Source organism: Schistocerca nitens, chromosome 3 (genome assembly GCF_023898315.1).
Source record: "Schistocerca nitens isolate TAMUIC-IGC-003100 chromosome 3, iqSchNite1.1, whole genome shotgun sequence".
Taxonomy (NCBI): Eukaryota; Metazoa; Arthropoda; class Insecta; order Orthoptera; family Acrididae; genus Schistocerca; species Schistocerca nitens.
Window position 1 is genome coordinate 858,826,408 of NC_064616.1, and position 14,751 is coordinate 858,841,158.

A 14,751-nucleotide genomic window follows, 5' to 3' on the forward strand; every position below is an offset into this window, starting at 1 on the left:
GCAGCAGTGGCAGGTCGTGCAGCTATCACAGCACAGATAAAGGGGCTTGTGAGCCCGGATGTGTCAGCACAACTGTTGCATTCCAGATATTGGTAGTGGGACTACAGGCACACAAATCTCTAGCCTGTTTTCCACTCACACCACAGCATCGATGTGCACAGATCATTTGGTGTTGTCAGAAGATAACTTGGAAGATGAAATGACATGCCTTAGTCTTCAGCACTGAAAGCAAATTCTTTCTGCATGCAAGTGATGGTCATCTGTGCGTACAAGGAAGACTTGGTGTGCACTGTCTCATAGAGTGCATTTGTCCAAGACACACTGGCCATCCCAGACCTTATGGTCAGGGGTGCAATAAGCTACAACTCTCGTTCACCTTTGGTGTTTCTGGATGGGGAACTAACCAGCTCTTGGTACATGCAGAATGTTGTTAGAGTCATTCTTTTGCTATTCTTGCAACAGGAACATGATGTGTCATTCCAGTAGGATCATGCTCACTCACACACTGTCCGTGAAACTCGACGTGCTCTGCAAGGTGTGAAGCAACTTCCTTGGCCAGCACGATCTTGATGAGAAGTGCCTTGTGTGACTTGTCAACAAATAATTCTTACAGAACTACATGAACAGTTCAAGCAGTCATGGAATAACATATTGCAGGACAGTATTCACCATCTGTACAATCAACTGGATGCCAGAATCGGCACCTGTATTGCCACCCATGGAGGCTACACCACATACTAATTTGGGTTTTTTCAGCACGGGTAGATACCTGGCACCTCAGAACTGCTTGTGCTATTTATCTGCAAATGTAATCATTTCATGAGCTCCATATGCACTGTTGGAACAATAAATCCTGAGTTAACTGAAAACCTCTAAAAGAGTGTACTAATTTTTTTTTTTCTTGTGGTGTATTATCAGAATTTTCACCAACTCAATAATACTCATATGCTGAGCAGTGTGTAGCCTCTCAGAATGCTTATCACTCTCCAATGATTTCCAACCATTTTTCAACCTCTCTTTAATTCATGTTTCTCCCATAGCATTTCATACAAACACTTTTAAAAATTTAAGAATTTTCATTTTGAAAATCAGAAATGTTTTGACAAAATTTTATGTAGAATGTGTCCAAGGTGTTTATCCATCTCAAACAAACTGGAAGTTCAATGAATACATGGAATATCACCTCACAAAAGTGCTCTGAACAGGAAATAATGTACTCAATCACAGAGCAAAATCCCAAGAATGTACATGAAGGTGTCTCACTGGATTGTGAAAAGGTGTGTATGGGCATGTGTGTGTTTAATGAGTTATGTTTTTTGTCAGTACATCTGTTTAAGCACTTGTGAGATACTAAGGCAGTCAGAGTAGACATGAAAATTCGTACTCAGGTGACTTCTCATCTGCTCCAGTGCTTTCAGGGTTACAAATAGTTCTACACTATATGGGGTTATCAGAATAGTCTGAAAAGCTTGCAAGAGTGCTGCAGGGCAGGTTGTGCTGAGAAATAACTGTTACGAAAAAATTCAATACGTTGCACCATTTCCAAGTTAATTATCATTTAACTTAGGCAATCAGGCCATTACACATATAAACTGGAATGCCCTGCCAGATACAGTTAGTGTCAGTTGTTCTCGTAGCATAGATGACAGCATGCAAGACTGCTCAGCCTTAGCCTTGAGTTCAGTTCTTAGTACTGTTCCTCACCAAATTTTTGTATCACTCTCGTTCGGTTTTAGGAAACCAAACAAAGTACATGTTTGGAGACACCTTTTCTGGCAGCTACTTGAATTCGCTCATGCATCGGCCTGACTGGCTAACTTCAATGGTAATTAACTCAAAAATGGTGCAACATCAGATTTTTTCTTAACAATTATTTCTCAGCACAAGCTACCCAGCAACACCCTTAGAAGGTTTTCAGACTGTTCTGACAACCCTGTGTAGTGTGTTCAAAAATTAAATGCCCAGGCTAACAGATATTATGACAGAGTTGACAACAAACATATTTCATTAAGCAACCAGTTATTGGAAACCCATACTAAGCATTGTAAGTACACCTATGTTGAAGGGGAAGAAAACACAGAAACTACCTTCTTGAAACATTGTTAGACCAAAGTTTATTTGATGTACATAGTGTAGTGGTGACTTGATGTTGCCACTGAGTCAGTAAACAGCATGTAACACTGTAGTGCCTATTTGATACTTGCAGTACGTGATATGGAGTGCTACACATGAAAAGAATTGAGACATACACTTTGTTTACAGTGCAGCTGAGGACTATAATCGAAGAGCTCAGCAAATGTATCACAAACATTTACATGCATGAAGATGTCTGTGTTATTGCACATTTACTGGAGTCCAAATTGGTTGGTCAATACCTGCACATTTACTGGGGTCCACAATTGGTTGGGCAATACCTACACATTGATGGCACACAGTCAAAAATATTGATATAAGCAGTTTTTGCATACATCAGATCAGTGCTTGTGAGTTGTTACTGCAGACTACTTCTTTTGTAATTTTAAGTCTGCAGATCCCCTATAGGAAACTTTCAGCTATTTATGAGAAATCTAGATGCATTATTGAGGTACCTGTCAGATGAGAAGAAACGGTTAGTAGTTTGTGGAGATTTCAGTGTAGGTTTCTTAAAAGTTACAAACAGGAAAAAGTGAACTGGAATCATTATTTAGGTGTTTCAGTCTAATTCCAGTGCTTAATTTTCCAACTTGTGTGCAGTAAGATAGTATGCTCCCGATTGATAATATTTTTATAGATGCACACACATACAGAACACACTAGACATTTGCCAATGAACACGGCACTCCCTGTTACATTGATACAGGCTCTGCACTGAAATTAATGGTACTAATTTTGAACATTTATTGTAATGCTGAACACTATAATAAAGCACTTAAACACATTTAACATTCATCCTCAGTTGCATCCAATGACCTCCTGGACACTCCACACTCACTCAGTTGCAGTCCTGACAACTAGTTACATGAAATATATTTGTTGTTGTCTATACCTTCATATCTGTCAGTTTGGGCATTGAATTTTTGAACATACTATATATAGTAGATTCATTTGGAAGGGAGAACTAAAATATATGTCTGGGGAAAAATGGTAATAATAATAATAATAATAATAATAATAATAATTTTATTGTCTTTACGCCATTACAGCAATAGACAAAGTCATACACATAATACAATACAGTACATGCTATAAAAGAACAGAATTGTTATCAATGTTACAGTTTAATATCACAGGTCATGAAATCCTTTATATTGCAGAATGCGTTTACAACTAACCAGTCATAAAGTGTTTGTTTGTATTGTTGCTCTGGTAAATTTTGTATAGCTTGTGGAAGTTTGTTAAATAATTTGTGGCCCATAAGTTCATAACTGTTAACTGATTTTGACAGTCTGTGGTAGGACGTATAGATACAGCTGTTTGTCCTAGTGTTGTAACAATGTATATTTGCCCTGCATTTTACTTTAGGTAAGTTCTTTTTTGTGTAGATTAAAATATAATAAATATATAGGTTTATTACTGTCATGATTTTTTGTTGAGTAAACAAAGGTTTACAATGAGCCTTGTATGGTGAGCCTGTAATTATCCTAATAGCTTTCTTTTGCTGCAATAGTATATCATGCACACAAGTGGAGTCTCCCCATAAAATAATACCATAGGATATGATGCTTTGGAAAAATGAGTAGTAAGATACTCTAACATAATTTTTAGGTACACAGTGCATTAATCGCCTTAACAAATAGATTACCCTAGACAATTTACCACTAATATACTTAATATTTGGATTCCAAGAAAGTTTATCATCCAAATATACCCCCAAAAATTTAACACAACTAGGATCATCTAATGGAAACTTGTCTTTTAAACTAAATAATATCTGCTGGGTTTTGCTTTCATTAAGCAAAAACCCATTTGCTTTAAACCAGAGTGAAGCTTGCTCAATTGTCTTTGTAACACATGTTTTAAGGCTATTAAGATCATTACTGCTGTTCAGAAACGTTGTATCATCAGCATAGAGTACTGTTCTGGATTCAATAAATGATGGCAGGTCATTTATCATTATTAGGAAAAGGAAAGGGCCCAGCACAGATCCCTGCGGAACATTTACCTTAACTTGTTCTATACTGGACATTTCTTTCCCAACACAGATGGCTTGCTTACAGTTTTGTAAATATGATCTTAATAGCTTAAGGCTGTTACCTTTAACACCATAGAAGTCCATTTTTTCGAGTAGTAGTGTATGTTCTACACAGTCAAAGGCTTTGCTTAGGTCACAAAAAGTCACTTGAGCAAAGCATTTATCTACAAATACTTGATGGATGTATTTAACAACATTGTCTATCGCACCAATGGTTGACAGGTTTTACCTAAAGCCGTACTGTGACCCACTTATTAATCCTATGTTATCAAAGTAAACAGATAATTGTTGGTAAATTATGCATTCTAGAACATTTGAAAAAACTGGGACTAAGGATATTGTCCTGTAACTTGAGACAGAATTTTTATCTCCTTTTTTATGTACTGGAACTACCCTAGCTCATCAGGGAAAAAACCCTCTAGTATACACTTGTTTACACAATATGTTAGGAGGTACACTATACAGTCTATTACTTTCTTCAGCATGTTACAAGATAGGTCATATATGTCTGCACTGTCTGATGATTTTAACTGCTTCACTATTCTTAACACAAAACCAGGTGAGACCTCAGTAAAATTGAAAGTACTTGTGTTTGTTGATGACCTAGCAACATTTTTTGACAGTAACTGTGATGAGCTGATTTCAGGTTTAATTATAGCACTTCCTACTTCCTCAACTGATTTAATAAAAAAAGTCATTAAATTCCTGGGGAGAGATACTAATTTTGTCACTTCTTTTATCTTTGGCGAAACTATTTATTAGTGTCCATGCTGCTTTGAACTTATTGGTGGATTTCTCAATACTTCTGAGATTGTGTGCTTGTTTGGCTTCCACAATTGCTTTTTTGTACTCATTCCTAGATCTAACATAGGTTAATTTAGCATGGTTGGTTTTCAGATTTCTATAGATATTGTACATCAACATAACTTGATTTTTCGTAGTAGACAGCTGTTTTGTATACCATGTATTTTGTCTATTTGGAACTTTTGCTTTCAGGACTCTGTCAGTTACTTTGCATTTCTTTATTGGAATGCAGTCATTATAGTGTCCCAAAAATGCTTTAAGAAATCTATCAAATAGTACCTTTGCTGGCAGATAATTGCTTAGAGTATAATGTGTGTCATTATAACACAGGCCAAACCAATCTCTGTTAGAAAGGGACGTACGAAACCTATCAAATTTCTCATCTGTGACTGGTCTAGTGACCACAACTTCTGGGACAGGCTTAGTTATGTTACTCGTATCAAGAGGGAACCTACTTGTATAATTTAAAGATACTGAATCATGATCAGAATATGGAAATACTGTCACAAAACATGATTCTTCTGTTGTTTTAAAATTTACAAAAATATTGTCAAGACATGCATGTTCTCTTGTAGGCTTGTTATTGACTGAATGTAAGTTGCACTGTCTTAGTAGGTTTTGGAATTCAGTGACAGTACGTTTTTGTGTTGTAACATCAAATTCAGCATTCAGATCTCCACCTATCACAGTATCATAATGTATCCATCTAGTATCTCTAAGTACATGTAACAGCAGGTCCAGTTTTTCTAAAAATACATTGGTTATACCCTTAGGTGACCTGTACAGGGAAATTACAACTAACTTAAAACTGTCTATTACTATACCAGCAGCTTCAAAGTTTTGTTCGTCACACAGAAAATCTAGATCTAATCTATTGACTGTGCCGCTAAGTGACTTGTTAGCATAGATTGCCACACCACCTCTTAAATGCAATTTTCTGCAGTAGCTACTGGCTAGATTATAATTATCAAATTTAATAAATGTAAGTTCACTCTCACTAGCCCAGTGTTCACTTAAACAAAAGATATCAAACTTATTTTCTAATCCAAAGTCATTTACAATAAATTCTTTATCCCTTACTCCTTCAATGTTAAGATAACAGATTATAAAAGCAAACTTGTCTTTCTTTACAGATGCACTATTTTGCTGAGAGGCTATTAAATCTCTGGCACTATTTATCTTATGGGCTTCTTCCCCTTGCTGCCTTCTACTAAAAAAATCATTTAGATGTAACAGAAGTACAGTTTTCCGTTTGCACACTACACTTGATACTGCTTCTACTCTTGGAGGTCTCTTCTCTTCTTCTTGTTCATGACATGATCTAAGTGGCTGGGTTCCCACTGTAGGTAGTTCAAATGTTGCTGAAGAATGGACAGCTGGATTGCCTGTTGGTACACTTGTTGCTGAATATGCTGCCACCTTTGCTGTTTCTATTATCTTAGTTCCTGAATGGGGTGATCTACCTGTTGTAACTGTAGTTACAGCTTCTTCTCTCTCAACACATTCTTTTGTAATCAGTGATACCTGATGTTGTGTTATTGCTGCAACTGGAGTACATGGTAGGGAAGATACTTTGCAGGTGTCCTTTACCAGTGGTAGTGGAATAGGATCACTTTTCTTACATTTAGGAGAAACACTATCCACTAACATTTTGATCTTTTGACTGAGCAGCGATTTGCCCCATTTATTTAAATGCATTCCATGTGTTGTGAAGTGCTGTCTTTCAAGATCGTCAATACTGAGGAAAAAAGCATTTGAAGTGGTCTTGCAGATTAGTCAAACCAGTTCTCTTGCACACTGAAAGCTGCCCACCTTCAAGTGATCAGCATGTCCGACTGCCCTATGGAGGACCCAGGTTTCAATTGTCATTAATGCCAGGGACTTTCCATTGTTGGGATGATTTTAATGGTATGCACTTAGCATTTGGAAGCCAACTGGACAAAAATTTGAATGAGAAGTAGTGGTTACAAAAGTTGAGAAGCTGACAATGGCTTTTTGAGTGATGTACTGACCACATGCCTCTTCATATTGCATCTAATGGCCCATTGATAAAGGATGATATGGTGGCAAATCAGCATTCTATAGGCTTCATTGTGGGGGTTAATTAACCTAAAACACTGTGAAAATGACTTGAAAGAAACATGTATAACGCCTTCTTTCTTCAACCCTGAAAATTCTTAAATGAACCTGGACCTCTTAACAAGACCAGGTGCTGGTCTGCAGCAATATTGTCATACAACTTTGGAATACACTACACCCATTTCTAAATAATACTCCTTTGTGTAGATCTAAAAAGACCTTGTTTCTCACTGATAATTACCAAAATGATCTTCCAATGACGGGTATGGTTTGCAGCTATATACATTACCTGTCCAAAAACTTCTGAGAGTGATTTTATTCCTGGTGTACAAGCAATGTAACTGCAGTAACTATGCTGGAAGCTTGAACTAATGACTGTAAACAACAGATGTGCATTCAGTCAGTCATTTGTGAGCAGGCAGTGTTAAGTAGTGGACATGTGGCTGTAGTGTATCAACGTTGTTCTCACAAATCACATAGGAGCAATGTCTCTAAATTAAGTGTACTAGACAGTTTTGAAGAAGAGAAAAGTGTTTGTTAAGTTTGTCCCGCAAGCTTTGACCCCCTAAAACAACACTTGAGCACCTGCCATAACTTGATTGACATGCAACAAACAGAGAATTCATTTCTGTACAGTATGAACATGGATGATGAGACTTGGTGTTATCAATAAAAACCTACCACGCAAAAACAAAGTGCAGATATTCACATGAAGAGTCAAAACTTTCACAACAAAAGTGACATTCAAGCCAATTTGATGTGCCAGTGGAACAACATCCCACTTCAACATGGCTGTATCAATGTTTTTGCACAGTAATTAAGTTTGGGGTGACTATATAGAACTACTGACACATTAAAACCACCATCTTAACTTTCCTCTACTTTTTATTTAATCAGTTTCGAAACTTCTTGGACTGTGGGGTATGTCATGGATAAAATGTAGTAGTATAAAAAATTTCACCATGCGAATTTTCCCCCTGACAACTGGTACTCACCAGATTCAGCAGCAAGCTGGAAATACATCTGCTTTTAAAGCCCTCTGTGCCAGTGAATTCCCTCATTGTGAACTGTATCTAACAATTTTTATATAATTCAGCCTCTCAGACCCATAAACCATGCTTCCAGACTCAAGTCATCATCACACAAAGGCTCTGTAAGAGGGCTGCAGACAACCTAGCTACTACAGCTAGTTAATTTTAAAATCTCCTATGCTGTAAAAGACCTAGTTCTCATGTCACTTGGATATGCCAGGCTGCTGGACCCATGATCAAAATGTCAAAAGATCTTTGAAAATTAAAACGGTGTCAGTTCACACAGCCTAAAATGTCAAAAGATCTTTGAAATTTAAAACGGTGTCAGTTCACACAGCCTAAAAACAGAATATGGGTAATCAGGTGAAAACAAAAAACAACATCAAAATTTTCCTTTCACCCAATTTCTCCATCCAGCTAATAGGTACAACTGGCATAGTGGTGTCATACTAGAAGAAAAACAAAAAAAAATCAACAAATGAGGAGCAGTTCCTGGCCTCCTTATTGTGGAAATCAAACTGTTAATTATGATAGTGAAGGTGGTTACATTTAAAACACAACAACTCAGTTGCACCACTATATTCTTCACAGTGGCCTACTCAATGCATGAAACTATGTGGGGAGAGGAACAATAAAACCAGAGAGACAGTTCCATTTTTTCAACATCTTCTCCAAGGTCTTTTCTACACAGCTAGCTAAGGCATGTCTCAGCAATTTCTGTCTTATTGGACATATTGACAATATGGAAATTATGATATGGTCCACCACTGTCTACACAGGATCTCTCAGGTTGGGATGAAGTCCTCAGTTTCATACTATAGCAGCAACTGGACACCTCCAGCATCTTCATGAAATCCTCTTAATCATGAATCATATCTTGTACAATTGTACACTTAGTGGAAGAGGTTATGGTGTTCAGAAAATTGTGCTATGATATCTTCTTCCTCTCCTTAATAGTTTCTCAACATTTCACCTCTATCACTCAAAAGACTTCACACCTCTCTAGTATCATAAGAAACTATACAATGCCATCCAGTGGGTATGTCTTTTAGAGCAGGACTCATCATCATGCAGCCTCTCCTCTGTAAATCTTCTAAATTGACAGATGGATGCTTCAGCAACATGGTGGAATGTGTTGGTTCATGGAGGATGTAATCACATAAGAGATGAATGTCAGTCTTTAAAACGTGCCTCCATGTTGCATGCTGTGTGTGCGCGCGCACACACACACACACACACACACACACACACACACACAAGCAAGCACATCTCATGCAAACATGACTGCCATCTCCGGCAGCTCAGGCAGGAACACAAATATAAATACAGATACAATTGTTATGCAGAAGAAAAGCAGCAGTCCAGTAAAATGACAGGGCCAGAGAAAGGATAGAAGGCTTTTGGTGGGAGGAGAGAAGAGTGCTGTCTGGCATAGCATACACAGACTAGATGGAGGCATGACAGATTACCAGTTCGTACAGCATCAGGAGGCTGTGGGGCAGGGATTTGAGAAGGGAGGGGGGTTGATTGAGCAGTGGAAAAGGAGAGGAGCAGGGAAGAGGAAAAATGGGTGGCTGCACTGGCAGAAGGTGGCACACAGTGAGGATGAGGGGATGTAAATAGGAAGGAGGTGATATGACAGAGGGGGCAGGAACTGAGGAGAGTGTGGTGACAGCAGGTTACTAATGGTTGACGCCGGGATATTTTCAGGAGGGGAGAACATGTTGTAAGGGTAACTCCCATCTGTGTGATTCAGAAAAGCTGGTGGTGGAGGGGAGGATCCAGATGGCCAGGCTTGTGAAGCAGCCATTGAAATCAAACATGTTATGTTAAGTTGCATGTTAAGCCACAGGATGGTCTACTTTGTGGTTGTCATACAAATATAAAAAGTTGTGCAATGATTGTAGCAGAACTGGTATATGAATTGGCTACTTTCACAGGTGACCCGACCTCTGATCGGGTAGGATAAGCCTATGACAGAACCATTTAAGAACTGCTCGATGGGTAGATTGCACAGGTGTTGCACCTGGGTCTTCCACAGGGATGTGATCTCTGTGACAAGGGGTTGTCATGGGGTGTGTCTTAGGGATCAAGCAGAATATTGTGAAGGTTGGGTAGGTGACAGAAAACCACTTTGGGGGGGGGGGGGGGGGGTTGGAAGGATCTTTGGTAGGATGTCCCTCATTTAAAAGCATAGTGTTGGTAAACAAAGCCCTGATGAAAGATGGGGTCCAGTTGTTCCAGTCCGGGGTGGTATTGGGTGATGAAGGGGGCGTTCCTTTGTAGCTGGTTCTTGGGGTGGTGGGAGAATTGTGAGCTGTGTGGAGAAATACCATGGAAGGTCTGTTTGTGGACTACGTCTGTGGTATAGTGCCTGTCTGTGAAGGCCTTGGTGAGACCTTCAGCATACTGGACAAGGGAGGTCTTTTCATTGCAGATACTCCATCCCCAGGTGGTCAGATTCTATGGCAGTGAGCTTTTGGTGTGAAAGGGATGGCAGCTATCGAAATGCAGGTAATGTTGGTAGTTGGTAGGTTCAATGTGGACAGAGGTGTGCATGGAGCCATCAGAGAGGAGGAGGGGGTCAACATCCAGAGAGGTGGCATGCTGGGTTGAGAAGGATGAGGTGAAGTGGATGGGAGAGAACGTGTTGAGGTTGTGAAGGAATGAGGATAGGGTGTCTTAGCCCTGAGTCCAGATCATGAAGATATATCATCAACAAACCTGAACCAGACCATGGGTTTTGTAGTCTAGGAAGGTCTGCCCTATATGGCCCCTGAACAGGTTGGCATAAGAAGGTGCCATGTGGGTGCCCTTGGCTGTGCCATGGGTTTGTCTGTATACCTTCCCTCCAAAAGAGAAGTAGTTGTGAGTTGGGATAAAGTTAGTAAGGTGAATGAGGTAGTGGGTTTGGAGTCTAAACAGTGTTGGGAAAGGTGGTGCTCAACAGAGGCAAGACCATGGGCATGCGGGATGTTGGTGTATAGGGAACTGGCATCAACAATGATGAGTAGGGGTCCATGAGGTAAAGCAGTGGGGGTGGTGGAGACATGGTGAAGGGAGTGATTTGTATCTTTGACATGGGCAACTGGTGAGAGATGTTGGTCATTGAGGGCGAAATTCTTTCAGTGAGGACTCAATAACCAGCTACAATGGGGCATCCAGGATTGTTGGGTTTCTGGATTTTGGGGAGCACGTAGGTAGGTGTGCAGTGTGTCTTTGGGGTGAAGACGGAAATGGATTCAGGGGAGAGGTTGTGGAAAGGGCCTAAGGCTTTAAGCAGGGACTGGAAGTTATGTTGGAGTTCTGGGATGGATCACTCTGGCAGAGTTTATAAGTGAAGGAGTCAAATAATTGGCAGAGACCTTTCACCATGTAGTCACTGTGACTCGTAACAACAGTGGTGGAACCTTTGTCTGCAGGTAGGATGAGGATGATCAGGTTATGATTCGTTTTAGGTTGTTTATGGCGAGTTTTGAGGGATGTGGCAAATTGAAATGGTCAGGTAGGCAGGGTCTGGATGATTTGAGGGGTTGACGAGGAGGAACACTAGGATAGGAGTTTGATAGTGGTGCCATGAGATGGCAATAGGATATCAGCAGATCGGATAACTTATGGAGGTTGTATTTGGAATGCTCCTCCAGCTGCTGGAGAACAAGGGATTCTGTTTCAGAGATGTGATGTATGCAGTAGGGATTGCACAGTAGCAGTATCTTGCAAAGGGAGCAGAGGTGGTTCTGGGATGCCTGTGCCATGGAGATGTGTTTCACACTGCCAGATTTGTGAGGGCCAGGGACTCACAGAATTTGAAAATGTATTCCTCCCACCCCTCCCTACCCGACTCCTAGCTCCACAGCCTCCCAATGCTGTGCCTGGTGACAGTCTTGTTATGCCTCCATCTAGTCTCTCCACACTCCACCAGACAGCACTCCCCCCCCCCTGCCCCTTCCCCCCCTTCCCCTCCCCCCCACAAACATACCCTGCTGTCTTTACCCCTTCCCTGCACAGCTGCATTCCAGTCCAAGCTGCAAATGAATATATGTGTGTGTGTGTGTGTGTGTGTGTGTGTGTGTGTGTGTGTGTGCACTGAAGAGGGCTTTGGCCAAAAGCTAAATGTGTCGCAGTCTTCTCATTGTGCCTATCTGCAACTCATGTGCACTTTGCAAGACATATTGGTATGTCCATATCACTGGCATTTGGTACACTTCATTGGATTAGGCACATATGGTTGCACTTAAAGTCTAAGTGGATCCCCTTGATCTTGAGCATAAACCCCATTGGGACACAAAGGCTGTGACAGTCACAAAACCCATTAGACACCCAAAGCATTGGAGAGCCATCCTGATCCATGACCAACCAACCACTGTCTATAGCTCATGGAGATTGCTCAAAGCTGTGTCCAAGGCGTGCAATAATGCTTATTGTTCAAGATGTGCTCAATAAATTTGAAGTCAGATGACCTGGGGTCCACATAAGTTCCCTAATCGTCATAGAGTCTTCCCCAAACCATCCCAACACATTTTAGGGGTGATGGGATGGTGCACTGCCTTTAGTTTGCTCTACGCAAAAAAGCAGGAGCACATGATCTAAGAATAGTTTCCTGTGTCACACACTGATGAGAGGCAAAGGAAGATGTGTCAGGTGCCACATTTATCTTATGAAACCATCCCTCACCAAAGAGTACCTCCACCAACTCCCATAATGGTGCTCTTTCAACAAGTAGGATGGATTGCCCTATGTGGTCGTCAATGTAATTCTATGTAGACTTTGGAGTTTACCAATATGTACTGCACCTCAAAAGGTCTTCCATTCTCTGAGTGTCCAATGGCACTGTTGCTGCACTCAAACTAATCTCTGTGCCTTGTGTGTGTACCTTTGTGCTGTGAGCAAATGAACACATGTCAAACTGTGGCTTCGTACCCCATGGGGTGGTAGTGGTTCTGAATGTCAGTGACGTTCATCAGTTGCTGTTGCTGTTGTTATTGTTGTTGCTTATTACTGACTTGGAAAGTTATTTTCTGCACTGAAATTCATGTTACAATCCACATTAGTCAACAGCAACCAATCATCAAGAACTTGTGGTCCAATTTATTTGACTCTGGTGACAGCAGTTTACATTGAATTGGGGTAATCACTGTGGATCATTAACACAGCATTACAGGAAACACCCAGTGCCTGCATGATTATGGGGATGGAGTATCGTCCACAATCAAATGCACTGTTATCATGAATTTTTCCTTCCCTATGTTCAACTGTCATGCTGATTGCCAGTGCATAGTTTGACAACATTTCAATTGCAGAATAATTTAATTTGGCATGGTAACAGAAGGGTTTGCTCTCATTTGTTATTATTCAACTATGAAATTCATGTCATGATTTTACTTTACTCCCTCTGATAATCTGCCTACCTTTACCCCTACAGCCCAATATGTTGCTAGGTTTTCTCAGTATCTAGACACCCTTTTGTAATGCAGAATTGATCATTAGATGCAATGAAAGGCAGACCCACCAATATAAAAGGAGGTGGGTAGTATTTTGCTTCTGTTAGCAAAGAAGCAGTAACAGTAGAATGGGTCAGTCAGGACAGCTCAGTGGCTTGAAACGTGGACTAGTCATTTGATGTCACCTGAGTCATCTGAGTAACAAATCCAAAGGGACATTTCAACCCTCGTATAGCTGCCCAAGTTGATTGCTGGCGATGTGATCGTGAAGTTAAAATGTGAAGGAACAATCACAGCGAAACTTATGCCATGCACAACCCATGTACTGACAGACAGAGGATGTCGAGCACTGCAGAGTGTGGCTGTAAAAAATCACATGAAATCAGCAGAAGGAATTACTTGTGAGCTCCAAAGTGCTACCAATAGTACAGCTAGCACAACAACTGTGTGTAGGGAGTGAAAAAGAATGGGGTACAATGGTCGAGCAGCTCTCATGAGCCACACGTTTCTGTAGTCAATGCTTGATGATGCTTGAAGTGGTGTAGGGAACGACAACACTGGACAGTTGACTACTTGGAATGAGTGATTTGGTGTGCTGAATCATGCTACACCCTGTAGCAATCACGTGGAAGGGGTTGGGAGTAGTACATTTATGCCAATTCTGGACCAAGAGCATTTTGATTAAGAAATTCTAGGTCATAAACCAAGACTCTAATTTCACAGTATTTCCCAACCAAATTCGACATAAATACAACAAAAATAAAATTAACAACTAAGTTTAGCCATTTAAAAAAAACTTAGAAATTGTAGTAAAGGAAATTTTTAATTTAATTTTAAAAAATATACAAAAAGTTTTAAAAATTTGTTCAAATTCAGTAACATAAATAGGTTGACAGTTATTTTGTTTTTTACCACTATAAATAAAATTTAATCCAACAATTTCATCTAATTTATCATCATCATTCATAAAATTAATGAATTAACTATCTGCATAGATGAATTAGAGTCTTCAAACCCAGCTGACATAATCTGCCTCTCTGAACATCATGTGACCACTGGTATAGAACTTTTAAGTGTTACAGGGTTTAGGTTAGCATCTCACTTTTGTAGATCAGAAATAAAGAAAGGAGGAGTTGCCACATTCATCAGGAACTGTCATAAATTTAAGAACATAGACATTCATAAATTTTGCCTAGAACAGCATATGGAAGCATGTGCAACAGAA